General features: G+C 45.0%; 1 long non-coding RNA gene across 1 annotated transcript in view; it reads right to left on the bottom strand.

Annotated features, from left to right (window-relative positions):
• LOC147663257 (uncharacterized) overlaps positions 1 to 26101 on the bottom strand; it is a 105952-nt gene that overhangs the window by 26628 nt on the left and 53223 nt on the right. The window contains exon 2 of the long non-coding RNA XR_015305361.1: positions 18758 to 18917. This is a non-coding gene — a long non-coding RNA (uncharacterized LOC147663257). The remainder of the gene's footprint in view (positions 1 to 18757; positions 18918 to 26101) is intronic.

The raw sequence follows: 26101 nt of genomic DNA, 5'->3' as shown, positions 1-26101 counted from the left end.
CACTGATTTTAGAGGAATATGTGCTCGATAGTGAAGGAATGGGGCGAGCCTGAGGTGACATGTGTGCAAACACGCCCTGTGGCGCGTTTTAGATTGGGGAATCAATTCCTCTTCAATCCTGAGGGCCCCTGTGAGCTAACTAGCCCACCAGGTACTGATGGAGCAAGGATTCGCATGTTACGCGACTTGCTTGTACTCATGAACCTCGAATAAACATTAACGTCATAACAAACATGTTTGTCTTATTAATATCGCACTTTTACACTACACGCGGGTGTCCCAGTGATGCTTGCCTATGTGTTTACTAATCCTAACTACGCTTGCATCTAAAATGGTTGCTGCTATGCGGGATTCTAGTATGCGAATGCGTCGGTCATACCCATGTGATGTGACGCACTCGCAGTTCTGGAGAAAACTTTTCGCTCATGCGCAGTACAGTTAAAGATGCCTGCTTTGTTTCTAACATGCTCCTCGCTTGCCACCGCTGCTTCTGCTCAGCTGTTTCGTTCTGCCTAACTCCTAATGCTATAGTTATTATAAAGTAAGGGATATAGTATAGCCAATAATGGTATACAGTGTATTCAATTATTCTGTGTTTCTAAATTGTTTTCGCTTACTTTTCATGTATCGATCTTTGTGGGCCTGGGAGCGGTGCGCCACTCCATGTTTGAAGCCCGTGTGGTACTAATCATGTGATGAAGGAAAAGCGAGCCTTGCAGCAGTGGAACTCAGCCAGCTGGCTGCCGAAGCTAAGATGCTCCTGGGAACCTGAACTTCAACCCAGCGAGAAGATACTGATTCGCACCTGAAATTGTTACATTGTGATGTTTTATTCTGTACACTATTGTTTTCTGAATTTCTATGCCAGGGGGAACTGGAATGTAAGGGGTGGGTTCGAAAACTGAATATTTATTATGGGAAAGTTCAAATTATAGGTGGTGTCATGACCTAACCCCCTCTCTTGACCAATCCGAAGTTGGGGATCATTTCACTTGCAGCATTGGTGGGTGGTACACTGACCTGAAAACAGTATAACTAGCCTAGGTTTAGCTAGAGAAATTGTCCAACTTGTCCGAATAGTTGACCTGTCACTGACCCTACGAACTCTATAGGTGATTGATACAGAGAGCTGCGGAGCACTCTGTCCGTAATTTCCACAACCTCAGTCTGGGGTGGAGAAACCTTAAGTGCTGGCGAAGCACTCTGCTGGGGGATTCGAGAACCCAATCGGGGTTATTGGCAGATTCCTTGCAGAGAGGGCGTAGCGCAGGCGTTGCATCCGAAGCTGCAGGTGTTGGTCGTACCCTTTGGAGAGCCCAGTCCTGATCCAAATCCTGGGGTTATCCTGTCCTGACTGTCCATGAGCTGTACCTGCTTGCCTACTCCTAAGTCCTTGAGGGTCCTTTCCCGCCTTTCCCAACTGACCCGTGGCCAGGGTTAGTCTTCTTTCCGACCTAGGTAAATATAATAAATGTGGGTGTTAGTCTATCTAAATCTTTTCTCTCCTATTTTCTAAATAAAGCAAACTTGCCTATGTGATTTTCTCTAACATTTGACTCTCACGTAAAGTATTATTTTAGCATGTTCCATATTTTCTCCCTACCTTTACTCAAACAATGAACTGTTTGCTTATCTAGTATGTTCCACTCTTACCCTCCCTATAGAAAATAAGTGCATTTTGGAAAGTATCGTTTTGTCTTCTAAATCGATTAGTACATTCAAATTCCGCATTCTTAGTATGTTCCCTTTTTCTTTACCACCCTTAGTGACGTTGTGAAAGGCTGTTAGACTAAATAGCGTGTTCCTTATTTTCCCTCCCTTTATTCTTAAAATCTTAGATGATTCTTACTTTGATTCATAGCTACATTATATTTCTGATCTTAGTTATTGATAGTCTTATCTGTGTAAATTTCATTCTCATGGCATTGGATGATGACGAATAATTAGATAAAGGTGTTTAAAACTTCTTGTCTTTGTGGTTATTACAAAATATAAACAGTTTATAAATGTACATGGTATTTTGTTTAGTGTTATCTTCCTACTCCTGCTAGCTCCTGATCTGTCGTGATCATAGATACCTGTGACAAGGATTTGGTAAGTCAGTTACACGGAAATAAACAGTATAGAACAAGAATTACTGATAGTAGTGTGTAGGTTACCTGATTTATGGAAATTACTGATAAATACGTTATGGGCCCAAGTGTGCATATTTGATAAAATAAGAGTCGGGTGACCTGCGCGCTCTATCAGTAATTTTCTGGTAGCAGAGCTATGGTTAGGACTAGTTAAGATAGGTAGATAGACTAATTATTGATAAACTGTGAAAATTTAAATGTACTGTTAACACATTTTTTCCCCTTAAGATCGATCTGCTGTAAAAAATTATTGCTTTAAAATTTTTTGAAAACGTATTGAAATCATGTTTTATGAAATGCTGCTATATTAAGTGTTTATTAAATTGTTAGTGATTGTTATATGTTGTCTGGAAATTCCCTGGGGGATAGAATAGCGGGTGGTGAGTAGAATCCATCTCGCGGTGAGGTCAGTGGCTTCAGGAAAATTAGTGCATGGTTAGGCAGAACTGGAAGCACTAATTAGGGCTTTTTCGTATGCATAATTGAAGAACTGATAGTGACGAGTTCGCTAACGAAACTTCAGTTGTGATATTACCTAGTAAGGGTCACACGAGGAAGGAGTAGTAGGTTCATCGGAGCTTGAGTGATAGCAAAGGAGTTCGCTGGTGAAACTTTAGACTTAGTATATATCCCGGAAAGAGTGGATGAGTTAAAGAAGGAACAGGTTCTCTAATGCTTGTGTGAAGGGTAGGCGGAAGGGTCTATCCATAGTGTATGAAAAGTAGACAGGAGAAGTTTACTTGCTGTGAAAGAATTCTTTCCTTCTAGACACTCAAGTACAGTGGCGAATGTTATACGTTGTAAATTAAACTGAGCACTTGCACTTTAAGAAAAATTCAAAGTTTCCGTTACCTTTTGAAGGAGGGAGTCGGTCGCGGAGCTGCGCTGACGTCACTCTGTGCCGCGCTGGTATTGGTGGAAACAGCGGGCGTGTAACGAAACTAGTATTGTAAAGGAGGGGCGAGTGCCGAAGCGTGAGACCGCGTCTCGCGAAGAGGCCGCGCACCCATTGGTCGAGAATATTTGCAATCGCAGTGTAGATTGGTTGTTGGAAAATTAAAAGACGCGCTAGCATTGGAAGAGGATTTGTAAACAAAATACGTAGCATAACCCGAAAATTCTAGTTACAAAGTATATGTGGTATCCCGAATTTTTACCTGATTCACAACATTTAGGTTTTCGTAAGGATCAGATGCTAAGAGGCAGACCTTACAATATGTACGAAAGCAAAAGGAAAATGTCATTTGCTGACAAGGTCAAGAATTATTTCAAGAAAGACAAGCCCATCAAAACTAGAGAAGGTGTAATTATTCCACCACCTAATACTCCCGCATCATTTATGATGTTTGATAAAGGTTATCATACCTGCGTATGGTTGGAAAATTGGGTAAAGTATACCCAAGAAGATGGAATCTTAGCATTTCCCTTAGATGGCACCTTTAATAGTAGAATCCTGTTTAATTTGAGGACCCGAATGAATTACTTACATCCCAGACCAAGATTAACGCAATATGAGGCTTTAGAAGAATGGGAAATTGAGGCCTTGGAGCGAGACAGACCCAGAATGAATAAGGGAGTAAGTAAATGGTACCCGAAATTACAGAGAGAGACGAAAGAGAAAAAGACGAAGCAGTGGAGACTGAATATGATGGTCGAGGGACTATTCCCAGTACTTCCTATAGACGAACCTGTAGGAGAAAAAAGGACAGAGAAAACCCAACACTTAATGACTATGGGTGATTCGGAAGATGAATATCTGGAGGATTTACTTACAAAATATCCACCACCATATGATGAAGATTCTAGGTCCCTGAGCTCGAAAAACCCAGTCTTCAGACGTCCTAGTAGTAGAAGGGCCAGTGAAACAGATACCGCAGGTTTAGGAAATAGGCCTAATAATAAAGATGGATTTTGTAGGCCTGATACAACTGTCCCAAATTATAGGCCATTCGGTGAGGAGAGATCAGGTATGACAGTCCCAACTGCCCCGAGTCTGTACCCTCCTTTAGTTCCACAAGTGTTACATGACACATCCATTGAAAGGGTTTTACACGAACGAGAAAAGGAAGCTTTAATCAAACAGCGAAATTAACTCATTCAGACAATAGCTCAGATAAATCCCAGTCCTGAAGCTCTGACAATTCCAGTAACTATTGGCCCCGTTGTTCCTCTTTATGGGGATAGACAGGCTAGTCCAAAAACTCCAGTTATTACACCAGCTGTTGCACAGCCCAGGAAGGAGCCTCTCATAGTTGATGATCAGGCAAGTGAATGCGAATCTGTGATCTCCCTGATGGATCTGCCCATAAGGGAACCGGAAAGCAGTGTACCACGGACGAGAACTCAGGCTAGTGCAAAGGAAATCCTGATAGAAACAGCTTCAGGTACTCGAAGCGCCACCGTAGTGACTCCGGAGGAACTAGATCGATGGGCCCGAGAATTGGAGAAAGAAACTCCTCAGCCCAAACCATTAGATATTTACAAGCTGAGAATAGAGTTGGAAGAACTAATGGCTGGAAACGTGGGACTAGACAGGCTGAATACTGTTAGTGAGGAAGAGCTTCTGTCCATCTGTAAAAGTATTACCAGAAATACCAGAGTGTTCCATGAGAAATTAGTGGACACCGCAGCTAATATGGGAATAGATGTTAGCAAATCCAAAGTATTACAAAAGCCCTACAGAGCTGAATTTTCTGACAAGGATTTAGAAAACATGAATGTGTCAGGGAAAAAGGTACAGATAAGAGAATTGCTGAACCTATTAAAGAAATGGGGAGATTTAGACAAATGGAAAGCCAGATGGGCAAAGAAAAAGGAAGATAGTAAGGCCAGACAAAGAACTTCTGAGTATGTTCTAAAAGAAGTTGATAAGGCAGAGACTTTGTATCCCATGAGAGAAGTACCAGGTGGGAAATATGTACATGTTCCATGGTCCCGACAAGACATTGTGTCATTCACGAATGATTTTCCAAAATGACGAGAGAAGCCTGTAGAGTGGTATAGACAGGTTGAAAGATTCGTAAAGGTTCAAAAATGTCTTTTGAAGGACCTAGATGGATTCTTCGACATTGTAGTTCCTGTAGATTTATGGACAGAATGTAAAATTGCAGTTGATTGGCCCAGTGAGGAGTATGAAAGAGACTCAAGAACTGGGGCTCCCTCTCCGGAGGTGATGAGACAGTATGACAAAGTAATACTATATTTAAAAGGAAAAAGTGTCAGTCAAAGAAACTGATTGGACCCGCATAGATAGAACTACCCAAAATCGTGATGAAACTGTACATTCATATTATGAACGATTGTTACAGGTGTTCAAGACCTACAGTGAAATCGATAACATTGAAATGAAGGATATGACCCATTTCATTTATCGATTTGTGTTGGGATTGAGAACTGAAATTTCACAGTGGATTAGAGATAATAAGATCTGTTGGCAAGGAAAACCTATAGATGAGGTCCTGAAATACGCTAAGTATTGTGAAGATGAGATGGAAAATAAACGAAAAGCACTAAAAGAAAAAGTCATGTGGGCACAAGTGAAATTGGCTGAACAACAAGAAAAGCAGTTAGGTAAAATGAATAATAATACCCCGAATACAGGCCCTGGGGGAGGAGGGAAACCCCGAGTAAAAATGAGTCGAGAGGAAGCCAGGAAGAAATTCCCCTGCCACGGGTGCGGTCAGATAGGGCACTGGAGAGACGAGTGTCCAATGCTACAGCATGGTAATGTACAAAATAATGATATAAATCCACAGGTGCAGAAAGAGGGTCCACGAAAGACACAGCAACAGGTAAAACAGAATCAGTTGCCTCGTGCACCTAGACCTAATTATAGGAACAAAGCTCAGCAGAATGAAGAGGTCGAGGTATGGGAAGGAAGGGAGGATAGAAATGCAGCAACCTCGCAATTCCTGTTGAATGATACATTCCTCTGTGATGAACCTTACTGACGGGGCCTGAGGGGGGGGGACGAGGAGTACGTACTTGGCGCATCTTTACCGGTAGACCAGACAGGGCCATACATTGAAGGAAAGGTCGAAGGAAATGACGTCACCTTTCTGTTGGACACTGGTGCTACCCGTTTTACTGTGAGAACAGCAGACGTTCCAAACCTACCCCTCTCGGGAGAAGCCATCCAAGTAGTGGGTGTGTCAAATCAGATAATTAGTACCCCAGTAACTGAACCAATGGAGATGTCAATAGGAAACTTCAAAGAGATGCACAGATTTGTCGTCTGTGATTCCAGTCCTGTGAATTTATTGGGACGTGATTTGCTGTGCAAAATGAACTGTACCATCTTTTGCACACCAGAGGGCGTTGACATTCAGACCCCAGATGAAGACGGACTGTATAAATTAATGTTAATAAGGCCTGACTCAGAACTTAAGAAATTGACAATACATGACTTACCTGAAGAACTCCAACAGACCGTGAAACCAGAGGTGTGGGATTTCACTGGAAAAGATGTAGGATTAATGGCAAATGTAGACCCGATTCAAATAGCCATAAAACCAAATGCAGTTTACCCAAATACCAAGCAGTATAAAATGAATGCAGAAGTGAAAGCAGGAGTTGCCACTGAAATAAAAAGATTGCTAGAAGCAAACATCATACAGGAAGTAATGAGCAGTCCTTGTAACTCGCCCATAATTGGAATCAAAAAGCCTAGTGGGAAGTACAGGGTAGTGCAAGACCTGCGCAAGGTAAACAAGATTGTTGTCCCTTGTTGTCCTATTGTGCCAAACCCTGCAGTGATTTTGTACCAAATTCCATGGAATGCTGGATGGTTTACCGTCATTGACTTATGTCACGCATTCTTTTCCATCCCATTACATCCAGACAGCAAATTTCTTTTCTCATTTGAATTCTACAGTCATGTCTATGTCTGGAATCGTGTTCCTCAAGGGTACACAGAAAGTCCCTCTATTTTCAATCAGATTTTGAAAAAATGCCTTGAATCATTAGTCTTACCTGGAGAATCAGTTTTGGTCCAGTACATAGACGACCTCTTGGTGGCGTCTAAAAGTCGGAACGACTGTGTTACTGATACCATTGCATTGTTGAATCATTTAGGTAAAGGAGGACATAAAGTATCACCAGACAAATTACAGTTCTGTAAAAACTCAGTGAAATATCTGGGGCCCAGATAGAAAAAGGTATCCGGAAAGTTACTTCAGAAAGAATTAGGATAATTTGAGACATGGAATTACCAAATACTCAGAAAGAAATCAGAATGTTCCTGGGAGTAGTAGGATACTGTAGACAGTGGATTGTGGGATTTGCAGTTCTAGCAAAACCATTAATAAAAATGACCAAGAAAGGAGCCAAGGATCCAGTTGAATGGGATGATGAAAGCATGACATCTTTTGTGAAATTGCGAAACTGTCTATGCTCAGCTCCTGCATTGGGAATGCCTGACTATTCAAAAGAATTTGCCCTGTTTTGGGACACACGAGACAATTGTGCACTCTCAGTCCTAACACAAATTCATGGTCTGACAAGACGTCCGGTGGCATATTTCTCTGCTACCTTAGACCCAGTGGCTGCAGGATTGCCTGGATGTCTGAAAGCAGTAGCTGCAACTTGCATGAGTCTTGAACAAAGTGAATCCATTGTCATGGGACATCCAGTAACTGTATATGTCCCACATGCAGTTGTAATCCTATTGACCCGAACCAAGACCGAGTACCTCACACCTAGTCGGCTGACTAAGTATGAAAGATTCCTGGTGGGTGCAGCAAATGTAACCATCACTAGATGTAATATACTGAATCCAGCAACTTTATTGCCAGATACACTGGTTGCAGAAGTCAAGGAAGAGGTCGAGCATAATTGTATTGATCTGACTGAATTTAGTATAAAACCACGGCCAAATATCAAGGAAACGGCTTTGCCAATAGAAGACGTTGAATTGTTTGTAGATGGCTCATGTTTAAGACATGAGGATGGAGGTCTAAGTGCTGCCTATGCTGTGGTCACTCTAGAAAAGACAATAGAAGCATCCTACCTATTTGGAGTAAAGTCTGCACAAGTAGCCGAATTGGTTGCATTGGCAAGAGCTTGTAAAAATGGGAAAAACAAAAGAGTAACCATATACACTGATAGCCAGTATGGTGACGGGGTTGTGCATGACTTCGGCCAATTGTGGCTGCAAAGAGAATTCATGACTTCCTCGGGTACCCCTATCAGAAATGGAAAAGTGGTACAGAACCTACTGGAAGCAATCCAGTTACCAAAAGAATTGGCAGTGGTCAAGTGTGCTGCTCACAAATCTGGCAATGAGATGTGACAGCTGGTAACAGATATGCTGACCAAGTAGCCCAACATTGTGCACGACATAAAATGTCAATGAATATCAATTTGGGGGGGGGTCGGAAACAGCTGCCAACTTATGGTGTTTGAGGATGTATCAAGTTGGGAGGAACTGAAAGGGTTGCAACAGGCAGCAGAACCAGAAGAAAAGGAAAGATGGGAGAAATCTGGTTGTCGACCAAGGAATAGAGATGGTGTCATTGTCTATAGTGATGGTATGCCTGTGTTACCAGACAGCATGATTGATCCTATGGCTAGACTGATACATGGAGACTCACACATAGGGAGAGATACGATGGTTCGTGTTTTCAAACAGATATGGCACAATTCGAAGTTCAGGAACATTGCAGAGGCGCTTTGCCAGAGGTGCTTAACTTGTCAGCAGTTTAATCCTGGGAAGAAAACAGTAGTGATACCAAGTACAATTGGAAAGGCAGAGGGTCCTTTTATCAGACTACAGGTTGACTTTATACAGTTACCCCGTTGTAAAGGAATGAAGTACGTCCTTGTCATAGTCTGCTTATTCTCAAAATGGGTGGAAGCTTACCCAGCTAAGAAAAATGATGCAATTACTGTAGCCAGATTGTTACTAAGGGAACTGATACCTAGGTTCGGTTTCCCGGTCACAATTGAATCAGACAGAGGTGGGCATTTTGCCAATGACATAATAACTCAGCTCTGTGAAGCATTCAAAATGACCCAAAAACTGCACTGTGCATATCATCCAGAGGCTTCTGGAGTAGTAGAACAGCTGAATGGCACTATAAAGTCAAGACTGGGAAAAATGTGTAACTCTACTGGATTGAATTGGATAGACGCTTTACCCCTTGTCCTGATGGGACTAAGAAGCATTCCAGACCGAAAAACAGGCCTGAGTCCCCATGAGATACTCATGGGAAGAGTGATGCGACAGGCATGGGTACCAGGACACAAACTGCTAAGTATTTCTGATGATTTGGTACTAGAGTACTGCAAGCAACTGGGTGACCAAGTGCGTTCTATCTCTCACCAGATTGGGGAAGACGCCGTCGCCAGGCCAACAACTCCAGTCCATAATCTGAACCCAGGTGATTGGGTTGTTCTTAAGAAACACACCCGGTCGAGTTGCCTAGCACCGAAGTGGGGGAAACCGAGACAAGTGATTCTGGTCACCACAACTGCGGTGAAGTGTGCAGGTGTGCCAAAGTGGATCCATGCCAGTCATACCAAGAGGGTGACAGAAGAAGAAGCAACTGAGGCTGAAGGTTGTGCAGATGAAGGGTCTCCAGACGTTGGTCTTGAAATAGCTAATGACGAACAACCGAGCGCCAGTCAAGATGAGTGGGTCCCAGCAGACGATCTAACTCTTGATCCAATAAGAACCAGAAGATACACCTACTTAGATAGTGAGTGGGATAGTGAGGACGAGACAGGACTAGGAGGAGATAATCAGATAATCAAAATCAATGTCAAATCTGATAAGGAGGAAGGTCAGATAGGGACAGGGCAGGTTATCGACACACCTCCAAGAACTCCAGAGACTGAAAAGGGACAGATAGAAATTAGGGCTGAAGTTCATGCGGAAGAAAATCAAGGGTTCGAAGTGCATGAACAGGATCAGATAGAAATAGACGAATGTGTTCAGGAAACAAATTTTGAAACAAACGAAAGTCAAAATCAGCCTACCCCTGAACCAGGCCAGCTTAGAAACCAGGCGGAAGAAACTGAAGTAAGACCTGGGACTAGTCAGACAGGAAGGGAAGAAGAAAACGTTGAAATAAATGTGCCACAACTGAACGAAAATAAAAGTACATGTGAGAAAAACAAGATTACAGTGCCAGTTAAAAGATTTAAAAAGAAGAATAGTGCACCAAGATTCATAAAAAGACTGAAACTAAGATTGAAAACTGTAGAGGAAAAACTAGAAGACAGGAAAAGGGCCTCCAGTGAAAAAGAGAAAGCTGGAGCCAAGCCTAAAAGAAGTAGTAGAATAAAAAGACAAAACGAAAAGTACCGGAGTCCTGAATGGACTTACCTAGTGCTAGAGGAATTTGAAGACCTCGAGATAAGTGACGAAAGTGATGAAGAACTGATTACTGATCAGGGTTCCGAAGAAGAAGACCCAACCTGAAAAGTTTACCTTGTGTAAGCCACCTGTGTAAAGTTACAAAGAGGGGTTGGAAAACATCTTTTAAGCCACAATGTCTGATTCAAGTGTGAATGGAAGACCTAGACAGAATTTCTGTAAGACATGCTGTAAAATATGTTTGTGTAGTGTAGCAATAGTACTGATATTATGGATAGGACTAACAATTTCAATACCGTTCATGATAAGTAAGGACTCTAACTTGTATCCTACTAAACTAGTAACCAAAGACTGAGATTTTCTGCCGACAGAAGAGACACCCCGAAGTGTAGAAAGACACAAGAAAACATCTAGTCTTAGACAGACAAAAATAAACGTAGATGCATCAGATGAGGGAGGACTACATTATCACAGAATCAAAAACAGAACACATTTAAATGTATTTGCAAACCTTTTAGTACACTATGTAGAAGCCATGGAAATAGAAGATTGCTATGTCTGTATGAAGCTACCCACTTCTGTAGATGAAGGTGTGACCTATCACCATTTATCCCTAACCTATGGAATTTCCTGTAGTATTTTAGCAAGCCTATTGTATAGAGGAACTTTACAGTATTACTATTCTAACTGACGTAATCTTCTCTGAACTTCCTATTCGGGGAAATCTGAACATTGTACATACCAAGAGTGATGTGACTCGTTATATGGAAGGGAGAATACTTTATGACTATAGGTGAAATAGATTTAGGTGAAGCACACAGAGATACCTTGACCTGTTCATTACATGAACAAGAGAAAATGTTTTTGAATATGGCAGAGAAAAGAAGGGAACATTTTCAAAGAAAAGCCAATGATAAAAGACAGAAAACTCCTAAATGGGCAGAAAACATGGAAAGCACCTCAAATGGTGAAGAAAACCCTGCCTTGTTGCTGGACTACGAAAGAAAGGGGAAACTTTGTCTTCATAGAGAAAAGACTAGTTATTATAATAATATATTCATTGGTTCCAGTGAATGCGAACACAATTACAAGGTAATTGGAGGTTGGGGTTTCAAAAATGGGTCAGAACCTGTGTTTCCCGGAATTTATTACATATGTGGAAACAAGGCTTATTTCAAATTGCCTGATCACTGGTATGGAAGCTGCTATTTTGGCATTGTCTTCCCAAAAATATACCATGTGAATGACGCCGCTGGAAGCAATGAAAATACTAATGGTTTAGTGCGTAGTAGAAGAGAAAGTGTAGGAGAAATTATAGGTGATATATTTAGTGCATTGATACCTGGAGTGGGAGTGGTTCTGAATACACACCGAATTTGTAAATTGTCTACAGTGGTGGATCGGTTATCTACTGACACTGCTGCTGGTTTCCTATTGGTCAATACTGAAATGGTTGCGATCAGATCAATGGTTTTACAAAATAGACTTGCTCTTGATACCTTATTGGCAAAAGAGGGCGGATTCTGTAGAATGTTGAAATCGCAACATTGTTGCACTTACATTCCTGATAAGAGTGTTGAAATTAAGAAATATGTAAGAAACATAACTAATTTGGAAAAGGAACTCAAACCACTGGAGGTTGACAGTGCCTGGAAGAGACTGACTGATGGTCTCTCCTCAGTAGGTAGTTGGTTTTCTAACATAGGTAAAAGTCTTGTGAGTAAAATACTGATGCCAAAAATGTCAAAAATGCAAAAAGAAGTATGCTGTGAATAAGAGAGGAGTGAAACGGAATGTTGATGAGCTTGAATTGGAAGAGCTGAATAATCAGATCTATAAAAAAATGAAGAATTACCATCCTAATAAGGATGCAGAAAAAAGGCTTAACAAAAAGTTTGTAGAAATTGAAATGGGTGAAATGTGAAAGAGAAAGTTGGCATCTGGTTCCATTAATAGTGATGATAGTAAATATCATCAAAGAGGGGATTGATGGAGCAAGGATTCGCATGTTACGCGACTAGCTTGTACTCATGAACCTCGAATAAACATTAACGTCATAACAAACATGTTTGTCTTATTAATATCGCACTTTTACACTACACGCGGATGTCCCAGTGATGCTTGCCTATGTGTTTACTAATCCTAACTACGCTTGCATCTAAAATGGTCACTGCTATGCGGGATTCTAGTCTGCGCATGCGTCGGTCATACCCATGTGATGTGACGCACTCGCAGTTCTGGAGGGAACTTTTCGCTCATGCGCAGTACAGTTAAAGATGGCTGCTTTGTTTCTAACATGCTCCTCGCTTGCCACCGCTGCTTCTGCTCAGCCATTTCGTTCTGCTTAACTCCTAATGCTATAGATATTATAAAGTAAGGGATATAGTATAGCCAATCATGGTATACGGTGTATTCAATTATTCTGTGTTTCAAAATTGTTTTCGCTCACTTTTCATGTATCGATCTTTGTGGGCCTGGGAGCGGTGCGCCACTCCATCTTTGAAGCCCGTGTGGTACTAATCATGTGATGAAGGAAAAGCGAGTCTTGCAGCAGTGGAACTCAGCCAGCTGGCTGCCGAAGCTAAGATGCTCATGGGAACCTGAACTTCAACCCAGCGAGAAGATACTGATTTGCACCTGAAATTGTTACATTGTGATGTTTTATTCTGTACGCTATTGTTTTCTGAATTTCTATGCCATGGGAACTGGAATATAAGGGGTGGGTTCGAAAACTGAATATTTATGATGGTAAAGTTCAAATTATGGGTGGTGTCATGACCTAACCACCTCTCTTGTCCAATCCGAAGTTGGGGATCATTTCACTTGCAACATTGGTGGGTGGTACACTGACCCGAAAACAGTATAACTAGCCTAAGTTTAGCTAGAGAAATTGTCCGACTTGTCCGAATAGCTGACCTGTCACTGACCCTACGAACTCTATAGGTGATTGATACAGAGAGCTGCGAAGCACTCTGTCCGTAATTTCCACAACCTCAGTCTGGGGTGGCGAAACCTTAAGTGCTGGCGAAGCACTTTGCTGGGGGATTCGAGAACCCAATCGGGGTTATTGGCAGATTCCTTGCAGAGAGGGCGTAGCGCAGGCGTTGCATCCGAAGCTGCAGGTGTTGGTCGTACCCTTTGGAGAGCCCAGTCCTGATCCAAATCCTGGGGTTATCCTGTCCTGACTGTCCATGAGCTGTACCTGCTTGCCTAGTGGCATCCTAAGTCCTTGAGGGTCCTTTCCCGCCTTTCCCAACTGACCCGTGGCCAGGGTTAGTCTTCTTTCCGTCCTAGGTAAATATAATAAATGTGGGTGTTAGTCTATCTAAATCTTTTCTCTCCTATTTTCTAAATAAAGCAAACTTGCCTATGTGATTTTCTCTAACATTTGACTCTCATGTAAAGTATTATTTTAGCATGTTCCATATTTTCTCCCTACCTTTACTCAAACAATGAACTGTTTGCTTATCTGGTATGTTCCACTCTTACCCTCCCTATAGAAAATAAGTGCATCTTGGAAAGTATCGTTTTGTCTTCTAAATCGAGTAGTACATTCAAATTCCGCATTCTTAGTATGTTCCCTTTTTCTTTACCACCCTTAGTGACGTTGTGAAAGGCTGTTAGACTAAATAGCGTGTTCCTTATTTTCCCTCCCTTTATTCTTAAAATCTTAGATGATTCTTACTTTGATTCATAGCTACATTATATTTCTGATCTTAGTTATTGATAGTCTTATCTGTGTAAATTTCAATCTCATGGCATTGGATGATGACGAATAATTAGATAAAGGTGTTTAAAACTTCTTGTGTTTGTGGTTATTACAAAATATAAACAGTTTATAAATGTACATGGTATTTTGTTTAGTGTTATCTTCCTACGCCTGCTATCTACTGATCTGTCAGGATCATAGATACCGGTGACAAGAATTTGGTAAGTCAGGTACACGGAAATAAACAGTATAGAACAAGAATTACTGATAGTAGTGTGTAGGTTACCTGATTTATGAAAATTAGTGATAAATACGTTATGGGCCCAAGTGTGCATATTTGATAAAATAAGAGTCGGGTGACCTGGGCGCTCTATCAGTACCTCCAGTATGCGCCAAGGAGCTGTGTTGCAGAGAGGTGTTCAGAGGGCACGCCCCCTTTTTACAACACTCTACGCTTAATAGAGGTACCTGTTGGACTAGTTGGCCCCTAGGGGATCTCTGGATTGAAGAGGAATTAATTCCCCAACTTAAAACGCGCCACAGGGCATGTTTGCACACATATCACCTCAAGGCCCGCCCCCTACCTTCACCACTGTGCAAACGCGCCCTGTAGCGCCTTCTAAGTTGGGGGATTAAGTCCCCTTGCATACTGTGGGTCCCTGGAGGCCATCTAGCCCACCAGCAACCTCCAGTATGCGCCAGGGGGCTACGTTTCAGAGAGTTGTTAAAAGGGGCATGGCCTAATTACACTTCTCTGCAACACAGCCCCCTGGCGCGTTTGTAGAGGGGGAACTAATTCCCCTTGCATATTGGGGGTCCCTGGGGGCCAACTAGCCCACCAGGAACCTCCAGTATGCGCCAAGGGGCTGAGTTGCACAGAGGTGTAATCAGGCCCGCCCCTTTTTACACCTCTCTACAAGGCAGCCCCCTGGCGTTTTTGTAGAGGGGGAACTAATTCCCCTTGCATACTGGTGGACCCTGGGGGCCAACTAGCCCAGCAGGAACCTTTAGTATGCGCCAGGGGGCTGTGTTGCAGAGAGGTGTTCTGAGGCCACGCCCTTTTTTACACCTCTCTGCAACGCAGCCCCCTGACGCGTTTACAGAGGGTTAACTAATTCCCCTTGCATATTGGGGTCCTTGGGGGCCAAACTAGCCCACCAGGAACCTCCAGTATGTGCCAGGGAGCTGCATTGCAGAGAGGTGTAATGAGGCCACACCCCTTTTCACAACACTCTGCATAGCAGCTCCGTGGCGCATCCTGGAGGTTCCTGGTGGGCTACTTGGCCCCCAGGGACCCCCCAGTATTCATGGGGAATTATTTGCCCCTCTGCAAATGGGCCAAGGGGCGCGTTTGCAGAGTGGTGCCTTAATTTTTTTTGGGGGGGGGGATTGGCATGGTACACGTACCCTGCGCATATCCCGCGATTTAAAAGAAAATATATATATATATATTTTTTTGGCTTAGGGGGTCCTTGTGGGACCACCTGAGCAGGCCTAGAGGGTCAGGAACCTCCAGTATGGCAAGGTACCTCCAGTAAACGCCATGGAGCTGCTTTGCAAGGTAGCCCCCTGGCGCGTTTGCAGAGGGGGAACTAATTCCCCTTGCATGGTGGACCCTGGGGGTCAACTAGCACAGCATGAATCTCCAGTATGCGCCAGGGGGCTGTCAATAGGGGCGTGGCCTCAGAACACCTCTCTGGAACACGCAGCCCCCTGGCGCGTTTACAGAGGGGGAACTAATTCCCCTTGCATATTGGGGGTCCCTGGGTTCCTACTAGCCCACCAGGTACCTCCAGTATGCGCCAGGGAGCTGCTTTGCAGAGAGGTGTAATGAGGCCACGCCCCTTTTTACAACACTCTGCAAAGCAGCTCCATGGCGTTTACTGGAGGTACCTTGCCAGCTAGTTGGCCCCCAGGGACCCCCAGTATTCAAGGGAAATTACTTCCCCCTTTGCAAATGCGCCCCGTGGCGCGTTTGCAGAGGGGGAACTAATTCCCCCTGAATACTTGGGGTCTCTGAAGACCAACTAGCCCACCAGGAACCTCCAGTATGTGCCAGGGGGCTGCCTTACAGAGAGATGTATAAAGGGGCGTGGCCTCTTTACACGTCTCTGCAAGGCAGCCCCCTGGCGCATTTGCAGAGGGGGAACTAATTCCCCTTGAATACTGGGGGTCCCTGGGTGCCACCTAGCCCACCAGCAACCTCCAGTATGCGCCAAGGGGATACATTGCAGAGAGGTGTAAAAAGGGGCGTGTCCTCTTTACACATCTCTTTAAGGCAGCCCCCTGGCTCATACTGGAGGTTGTTGGTGGGCTACTTGGCCCCAGGGACCCCCAGTATTCAAGGGGAATTAGTTCCCCCTCTGCAAACGCGCCAGGGGGGCGCATTTGCAGAGTGGCGCCTTAATTTTTTGGGGGGGTTCGGCAGTGTACGCGTATCTCATGATTTAAAAAAAAATAAAATAATAATTCTTGGGCCTTGGGGGTCCTTGTGGGACCCCCTGAGCAGGCCTAGAGGGTCAGGGTGTTTCTACCCTGCCCCCTTTTCTTCGTTTTCACCTTTGTTTCTCTGTTTTATTGTGACTCGGTTCTCAACAGTTGACAGCCAATCAGCATGCAGCTCGTGCTCGTAGTTGTACGCGTACGGTACTTCGTCTCTAGATATCACTATGATTTTACTTTTGATTTTCTCAGGAACTACTGAACGGATTTAACAAAAAGCACAATCTGCAAACCAAACTCTACCTTTTTGCCAAATTTGGAGTAATTCCGTTCAGCCGTTCTGGCTGTAGCCCTGGCTAAAGGTCCCCACTTGATAAATCACCCCTAAACTTTCAGGGAAGGAGTGGAGCGGAGCAGGCCATTTTCTTGGAGAATTTCGCTAAGATTCGTCCACCGGCGCCAAAGTTATTCCAAATAGAATATTGTGGATTTCCTATGGAAACTAGGTCCTAACTATATCTACCTACTGGCGACTGCCAGTAGGTAATATATATGTATATATTCACTGAAAAAAACATAGGTTTCAGGGACGTTATAGTTAGGAATTAGCATTTAAAAAACCTTAGAAATTCACTGAAAAAACCATAGGTTTCAGAGATTTTATAGTTTGTTGGACATTTCACTCATACAAAACCATTGAAATTCCACAGTTATAGTTAGTTCAGCTAATTATAATTTGCGCGCCCGCAATGCACTGCTGATGACGTCACATATTACATCACTCATGACATGGTCAGTGACATCATTCATGACATCACTCATGAGTTGGGCTAAAGGTGCTAAGATAGGCCAAATCCAACACTTTGGACTCAATAAGAATTTCTGTCAAAAAGTGGATTGAGACCCGAGAAGAGACTGAGACCAACCTGCTCGCTAATCCGCCCAAGGTGCAGCACCAGCTGCCCTAACTTTGCGGAAGCTCCAGCTAACTTCTTCCCCACAGAAGTAAATCCTGTTCAGCGGCTCCTCTTTAGAAGGATATCTGGCCTCCTGAAGCCCTCATCGAATACAACCTGCAGCCTTGTCTTAATGGAGAATTTCGAAACATCGTCACTGCAACTTCATCCATCAGCTTCCCGGTGACAACAACTCCTTCTTGGACTCTGTCAGCTGCCCTGCCCAACTGAACTTAAACTTTACCTTATCAGACATTTTACTTTGAAATTTCTTCTATTTCTGAAGGTAAGCGGAGACCGGTGTGGCATAACTTTCGACTTTGACATGGTATTGTGCGACTAGATGTCTTAAGCTGGCGCTTTGATCTTTTAGGCACTAGATTTTACAAAAAACATTTAGGGGCATCAGTGCCTGTACAGGATCTTATAAACGTTTTGTTTTACAGCCAACTTTGAATGTTGCCTGCAGCATATCATCGTCGGCTGCATGATCCTGGTTGCAGCATCTGCCATACGGTTACATACTATTCTATGCATGGCTGAGGGCAGCTATGGCCGATGAATGCATTAGGTTATGTTTACCATATCCCACTACAGCCTGCACTGGGTGGATACACTCAGGTCATAACAGCATGTCATGGATACAATGGATAATGCCATTTCATAGAGCAGAGTAGAAATTTAGTAAAAATGCAGAGCAGCCTGACTCTGTTCTTCTTTATTTTATTGTCAATAGAATACCAGTGAGCAGGGTAAAAATAACAGCTAACAAAGAGCCAAGAGACACATCAGTGAAAATAAACCAATTAAATTAACTGAAATCAAGTGAGAGACTAGCACTGCACAGTCCTGTATTTTATTTCTGTTTGATTTTTTTGTTCCACTTGGATATGTTGGTATAGCACATCTGCAGGTGGCAGGGACACTTTCTTCCATTTCAAGGAGGCTTGGTCCAAGCACTTGAGCCTCAGAATTCTCCTAAGTGGGGACAAAGAGGAGAGGGAAACCAGGGGCTATGGCCTTGCCTCACTGTATCAAGACACAGACAATCTTTAAACCTCCATCTTCTCAATATATTCCTAAGTTTGGAGAAGCAAGAACAGCAACACCCTCTCAAGTAGGAGTAGCTTACGTAGAGTAACTACATTATTTGGACCTTCTCCCACTTTCTCCTGCGGCAGAACAAGACTCTAATTACCTGCATCTCCCTGTGCAAGACCGGTGCTGGATCCCTGAAGGCCCCGCTATTCTCCTCCTGATGCTTCATCAGAAAGTCCACCGCTGTCAGGATTGTGTCATCGTTTATAGTAATGTGATTGCGACAAATGGAGAGTATCTTAGCAATGAAGGCAGTAAGCCTGAAAGAAAGAACGACATGAATGTCATGACATCAGGGTACAGAGTACAACCACAATAGAACCACCACTATGTCTTCAGATTCTTGCAATATGACAATGAGATGAGGATGAGGTAAAATGCCATTTGTCAAATAAAATTAATGAAATGGTTGGTTATGTTATCTTGGTTGTCCCTTTGAGGATGTGAACCGGAAAATAGATAATGCTCAAACTGATGGGCATTTTGAGGGTAATGGCTGATTTAATTGAGAGACAAATACAAAAACTACACATTAATTTAAATTTAATATTGAAACAAAATTATAATTCAGGACAGTAATCAATCTCACAAAAAAGCATGAAGATTTGGCTAGAAACTTACATTGAAATTTAGCAATATTGATCTAATGCCCCTTACGTCTAATGCTTGGGGGGAACAGCTTTTACAACGCAACTTTTACCACGCAGTAGCTTTACCACGCAACTTTTACAACGCAAGCGTTACAACAACTTGTGCTGGGGGGCGCTGTTGGATAAGAAACAGTTTAATTTACTATCCAACTCCTTCCCTACTATCCACGGGGACTGGAGTTGGAATAGTAAATTAAACTATTCACTATCCAGCGCCCCCCAACGCAAGTCATTGTAACGACTTGCGTTGTAAAACTTGCGTGGTAAAGGCATGCATTGTAAAAGCATGCGTAGTAACGACATACATCCAATGTTTGGCATTTACCTTAAGTAGTCGACAGATTTAGTATTTCCATTAGTAGATTTCAGTCTAAATAAGTGGGTTTTAAAGTCACTAGTAATTATAGTATATCCTAAAGAACAAATCTTGGATTGAGCTAACAAAGCTGACCAAATCCACTGGCAAGAATTTCTTTGAAGAAGGTGGTAAATAAACATGTAGTATCTTGTATCTGTATTTATGATTCTCCCCTGTTGCTTTATCCTGTGCTGCTCAGCCAGTGCGAATGTGCTTCACGGAATGTTGGAGCGGCGACGATGAATGGAATGTTTGGGTGCCTGTGAGGTGAGGAGTGACAGTGGAGTATGGGCTGAGCAGCGGGCAGGCTGCTCCTGGTGGGCTGCTGTACACAAATTTACCAAGCTACAACTAAGACTAAATAAACCTTCTTAAACTACACTTCGGCTACCTGATCTTCCTAATTACATTTGTGGTGACGATTTGAAGCTAGAATCTATAGAAACTATGGGGCATATTCTCAAGAAAGTGTGATAACCATTGCAAAAGTTGATAAACGCAACCTTCAACATTGCAGTCTATCGAGGGTAAATCACGCTGTGTCAACTAAGTATTCACAACACAGCGGTACCATGCGATAGTCTCCAGATAACGTGTCAAATGACTGCGTTAAAATCAAACCCACACCGCAAAAATGCAAAACACGAACGCAAGAAAACTTGCGATGAAGCTAATCGCGATACTAAAACCAGCGGCATGCCTGCAAACCCCACACCTGGTGGGAAAATGCACTATAAAAGCTACAAAAACAAAACACCAAAAACAATCCAAAGTGCGAAGCAACATGGATGCATCCTGCCCGAGGGAGAGGAAGAATGGATGCAGTCCACAGGAAAACCAGACCAGCGTCACGGAGGTGACAGAACACCCCTCGCAACTGACCCACAATTACACAAACCTGAATGCAGTCGGAGTGTCGAGGAGGCCAATGGAGGAGGCCAAGAGTCGCTGGCATGATGTAAAATCTAAACCAGGCATAAAGCCACTGCCAACAGGAAGGCGGCAACGGCCACAGGAGGTGGGAGTCCTGAGCCACAGGAGGAGCTGCAGTAAACCGAGGCCACAGTCATCATTGTGGAGGCGGTGCAAGGGGCTAGGAGTCAGGGCACAGCTCGATAGGACCTGACAACATCAAAAGGGTGAGGAACGACCAAGGACGGGGGAGATGGGCACAATGGGAAACATGCACAACGATGTCTAGCAACTGCACACCCACAATGACCCTGGATCATGCACCTTACACCCGTGGCACTCTGCAGCACACACACTTAGCAACAACAGCACATCCACATTGACGACGATGTGGTACAAAATGCAACTCCGACACCGCAGAACAGAGGATACAACTGTGTCCGTACATGCGCTGGACAGGCCAACGACATCTGACAGAGTAGGAAACATTGAGATGTAAATGTGCGCATACAACCCCACATCCGTACTGTAGTCCAAATGTACACTGTCCACCATCAAAATCCAGCGCTCCCAAACAGCCACAATGTACACTTTCATACAATCTGCATGTAACCAAGAACAATGCACCAACATACATGTGAACACAATGTCAACATGCATCTCCCCTTCACATTGTTGAGGGTCACACAACACCAGCAGAGCAGACCACACAACTCATCAGTGATGCTGGAGAGGACTACCACACTTTTCGACACCGACCCCCTGCAACAGCTCATGGACATCCTAGGCAACCCACTCCCAGGAGCAGAGCAGCCAATCTACAAAGAGGAGAGCTCACCCCCTGCACAGAACACACAGCAGGAAGCACCAGCCAGCACTGCTGCCTCTCAACACTTCACCGAGCCACAAATGGTATCCCAATGCCAGGTCTCAGAATGCCACAACGAGGTGGCCTAACAGGTGTGGGTGGGGTCCAAACACATGGAAGACGATCTAGATCATGTACGTGGGTGTCTAATTCTCTTCAGGGACCACCTACACACCACAAAGGAGACCCACACTGTGACAGAGACACATGCAAGTGCACATTTCCTGTACTAAACCACAGCCAGAGCCCCGCTATTATCATTCACACATCCGCGCTGGACCTGCGTACGGCGGCCCAGCCCACTACTCTTACGTATTGTGTGGGTGACGACAAAGCTACATGTCCAAGCCCAACCCACTGCCCGCGGTGACATGGTTGCATCCGCTGTACACAGCACAAAGAACAGTTGAAGGGCCAGTGGCCCACATGCATACATCATGACCACACGGACATACGCATATAGTATGTGGAACTGGCTACGAGCAAGTGCGCCTGGCCCCTTTATTGGCAGGGTCACATGTACAGTGATGCCTGTGCTGGATGGGTGTGCTGGCAACAACTTGCACAGTGATCACCATTAAAACGGAAACAGAAAACACCAGCATGACAAGCAACTGCGAAGCATCATGGTGGTAGCCGGAGCAAGTACAGAGGACAACCAAAATACAAACAGAGGTGTCCGTGAGTTGCAGTGCACTGAGGTTAGGTCACTAAAGCTGAGGGTGCACATGTGAATGGATTGTCTAGGATTGCGCCCCTTCGGGATAGTCCTAATGCAGCTGCAGTGGGGTGGGTTACACCTGTATCATCTTCCTCATCGTCGACCCAGGTTTCCCACACTGACTGAGGTGACGTAACGGAAGCCGGCTTGAAGTGCACTGTTAGTGGCACCTGGAGTGCTGAGCAGGGTATCAGGCCAAAGGTGGCACCCACAACAGGTGTGTGCAACTCCGTTAGTCTGTCAGGACCACTGTTTCAACTCTGGCAGATGGCAGTTGGAGGTGGGCCTGGCAGTGGTAGCGTGTGCCTCCTGCGGTGATGTGACATTCAATCTCGTCAGGACTCGATTTAATGTGTGAGCCCTGGTGGACCGCAGTTGAGGCTGGAGGCAGGGGATATCGCAGGGCCACAGACACATGGCGTTGACGAACCCAAAGCCATCGTCTCAGAGGACATCCAATATTCTATTGGACAGGGGCCATGACTTGAGCTGCACAGAGTTAGTGTCCCTGGATGCACAGCGGCCGGCACAGGCACACTGCCATGGGACGGTGACTTGCGGTCCACTGAGGTAGGGCCACGCAGACTGAGCGGATCCTGGCCAATGTAGAAGGTGAATCTAGCGGAGGGTTGCGTGGGACAGTGGAAGGTGTCCTCCAGGGCATGATGCAGAGGGCAGAAGCTATCCGGAAGCAGCAAATGGAGGAATGGAAAGTGACAGCCTTGTTGCCACCAGCAATTCGGTATCAGCTGCATGAGGATGAAAACTACCCCCTAGTCCGTAGACTTAAACGCCACCAATGTACGACCAGAGATTGTCCATGAATGTCGAGGAACAGACTTAGTGGCACTGGGGCTTAGAGGGGATGCAGTCTGCGATGATGCCAGTACACTGATATGAACCCCGCCATTGCTAAATCAAGACTCTGTGACCTACTGGACCGTAGTGTAGGCCATAGGCAGTGTTCAGCAGTGGTCGACAGCCACGTGTCGTAGGCTAGCGGTGCACAGAGTTAGTGACACCAGGGCAGTTGTCAGTAGTGTTCGATCACCTCCGTAACGATGATCCTTTTTTCCTCTCAAATGCAAAGCATCATCATCTTATGCCTCTCCTTTAGAACGATGTTCCAATTCTGTGACCTACTCGAGCGCAGCGTAGGCCGAAGGCAGTAATCCACGTGGCCCCACAGAATCTTGTGGTTGTGATGCACACTAAGACCTGGTGGCACCACTAATCAAAGGGAGTATAGTGACATTGACTCTGCCACAATTAATGTTCTCTGCCATGGTGTAATCAAGATTCAGTCCCAGTGTGACCTACTTGTCCACTGTGTCTGTTGGTGAAGTACGTCAACAAGAAAGGAGTACTGCGGGGACTGTGTTGCGGAGGCCGTGATTGTCTGAAGAGGCTGCCAAGGTCGCAGGCCTCAGCTGTGGAGCTTGCCCAAGCTTGGAGCTTGGTGGGCCCTCTTCGATACACGCCGGTGTTGGCAGGTGGGCATTGAGGGCTGGGTGTGCAGGGGTGGGCAAGACTGCTTCGGAGACCAGCAGGCCAGGCTGCAAAAGGCGCACAGGATCATAGGCAACACCACTCACGGCGACGGCCTCGTGGTGGGGTGAGAGGCGCCGCCCTGACTGAGACATTGGCCATTCCGGAAGTGGGCGATGCCCAGAGTTACGTGCCTTTTATTCAGACCCCGCCAGGCCAGCCCACTCCACTCGTGCTTATGGGGGAGGACTTAACAAGCTACATTTCCGCGTTCTTCCCCACTGGCTGGGGTGACATGGTTGCGTCCACTTTCCAGTACACTCCAAACACCAGCAGTGTATGTTGACATGGATCTGTCTGTGGTCTGCTTACTGCAGTCTGGCCCTCACATCCACGCCACACTTGGCATTGTGTACATTCTTATTCACGGGTCCCTTGCCTCCTTTGCACATGCCTGGTCCCCACCTCTTCCCACATTCTGCTATTGTGTGGCTGAAGTGCCATGCCATTGATGGCTCATGTACATGGCTGGCCCAGGTTCCCGCAGTGAGTTGTGCTGTTGTGTCTGGTGGGTGTGCATGTTGTCACCATGTTGTATGAGAGCTTGTGACGTGTGCATTCCCAATGTTGGGAGTTGCATGATTGTGGAGTTGAGGTGTGTGTTGTGTTTATTTGGTAATTGCCAATTAGCGGTGCATTTCCGTGGTTGCCATCCAGGTAGCACAGGTTGATGATGGACTGTTGGAAGGTGTAGGGATCATGCACACTGCCTGGGTGGTTGGCAACGACGTTGGTGGAGATTCCCCGGTGGTCCACTATTGCCTGCACATTGGTGGGATTTGGGCGCTTTCTGTTGCGCTTATTGTGTGCAGGGTTGCCAGGGGCCGCTAGTAGGACATGTGTGCAGTCAATTGCCCCCTGACACGTGCAGGTTGCCAGCTGTGGCGTTGACACCTTGCTTGGTTTCCGGCTGTCCCTGCGCACTGTGTGGGAAGTATAGATAGTGGGGTACCAAGCTGATGGTGTCATCCATGAATGTTGTGAGGAACTTGGATTGGCCTGGCTGAGTGCATCCGCCGTCTCAGTCGGATGTTGGTTGGAGGGTACCAGAGGCCAACACGTGCAGCACGGCCAGCAGCTTTGTCTGAGGTGGGATATTGGTTGTCCGCTGTGTTGGTTTCGTCAGCCTGTGGACAGTGGTGGTCAGGATGCGGAGGAGGGTTGTCCCTTTGAGCATGTTGTGGGCAATGACATTCTCTGCTGTTGGGTCTGTGAGGTTGATGCATTTTCTGAGGGTCGCTCTCTTTGTCTGTCCTGCCTCAGTGTTGGTCCGGGGGGGTGCTGGGGTGTGACGGCGGTGGTTGTTGTGGCCCTTTTGGGACTCCCAGCTGCATGATCAGTGGTTTCGTGGCATCTGTTGCCCTTCAGGTGTGGCTCTGGGCTGGGCTCCCTTTTGTGGTGCAGGCTGTGGTCCGACTTTGCACCAGGTCAGAGCAGGTGTTAATTTCCTGCTGCTATTGCGCCTTATCGCATGTTGTGTGTATCTCCAATCTGGCTGGTTGTTGAGAATGTTGTGTAGTGATGTTTTTGCGGCTTTTGGCATGGGACCGCCTACTCTGCATCTCATTAGCGATAGTTGCCGGGGTCACCGATGGCGATGTTTTTTGCGGATGCTTTTGCAGGTAAACTAGTGCTATGGGCTGTTAGCACCAGCTTGTGAATGGTGCGATACATTTATCGCCAGTTTGGCTACGATAATGTGCCGATAACTCGGCGATGACTCCTTGAGAATATGCCCCCAAGTGTGCAAAGAAACCATTTGATGAAATATACAGTGAGACTGAAGCACTTTGCCTAGAAGCCCCATCAGTGTCCTTCACATTGGACGGCCCTAGCCAGGGCGTGCTTCAGTTTACATTACTCAGAGTTCATGCAAACAGCTTTTGCAGCAAGCTGATTGGATTTATGATCCCGCTGTGTCTTTCTTAAAGTACTGTCACTGACTGACCGGGTAATGATAGTGGGAATTTGGAAACAATTTGATGTGAGCCTGTGTTACTGGCAGTGATGCATGTGTTCAACCATCTTCAGTGACAGGGGGCAGATGTATCAAGAAACCATTTTGCACTTCTCTAATAGCGATTGTTAAGGAATCGCTATTTGAGAAGTGCAAAATGGTATGTATGTAGAATTTCGCTATTTTTTAGCGATTCCTTAAAATTCCTTAATTGCGATTAGCAAATTGCTAATCGCAATTAAGGAATAATTTTCCCATTCATTTCTATGGGCCAGGAGGCCCATAGGAATGATTGTGCAGTAATTCTCAAATTGCGAATTCGCAATTTGCTAATCGCAATTTGAGAATTATTTCAAGGGTGCAGGGGTGTCTCAAAGACACCCTGCTGCACCCCTCAAATCTACATGTGTGTGCATGTGGCACACATACA

The sequence above is a fragment of the Lissotriton vulgaris genome, unplaced genomic scaffold (genome assembly GCF_964263255.1).
Source record: "Lissotriton vulgaris unplaced genomic scaffold, aLisVul1.2 SCAFFOLD_5990, whole genome shotgun sequence".
Lineage (NCBI taxonomy): Eukaryota > Metazoa > Chordata > Amphibia > Caudata > Salamandridae > Lissotriton > Lissotriton vulgaris.
The sequence above is the reverse complement of the archived record's forward strand: the minus strand, read 5'-3'. Positions and strand labels throughout refer to the sequence as shown.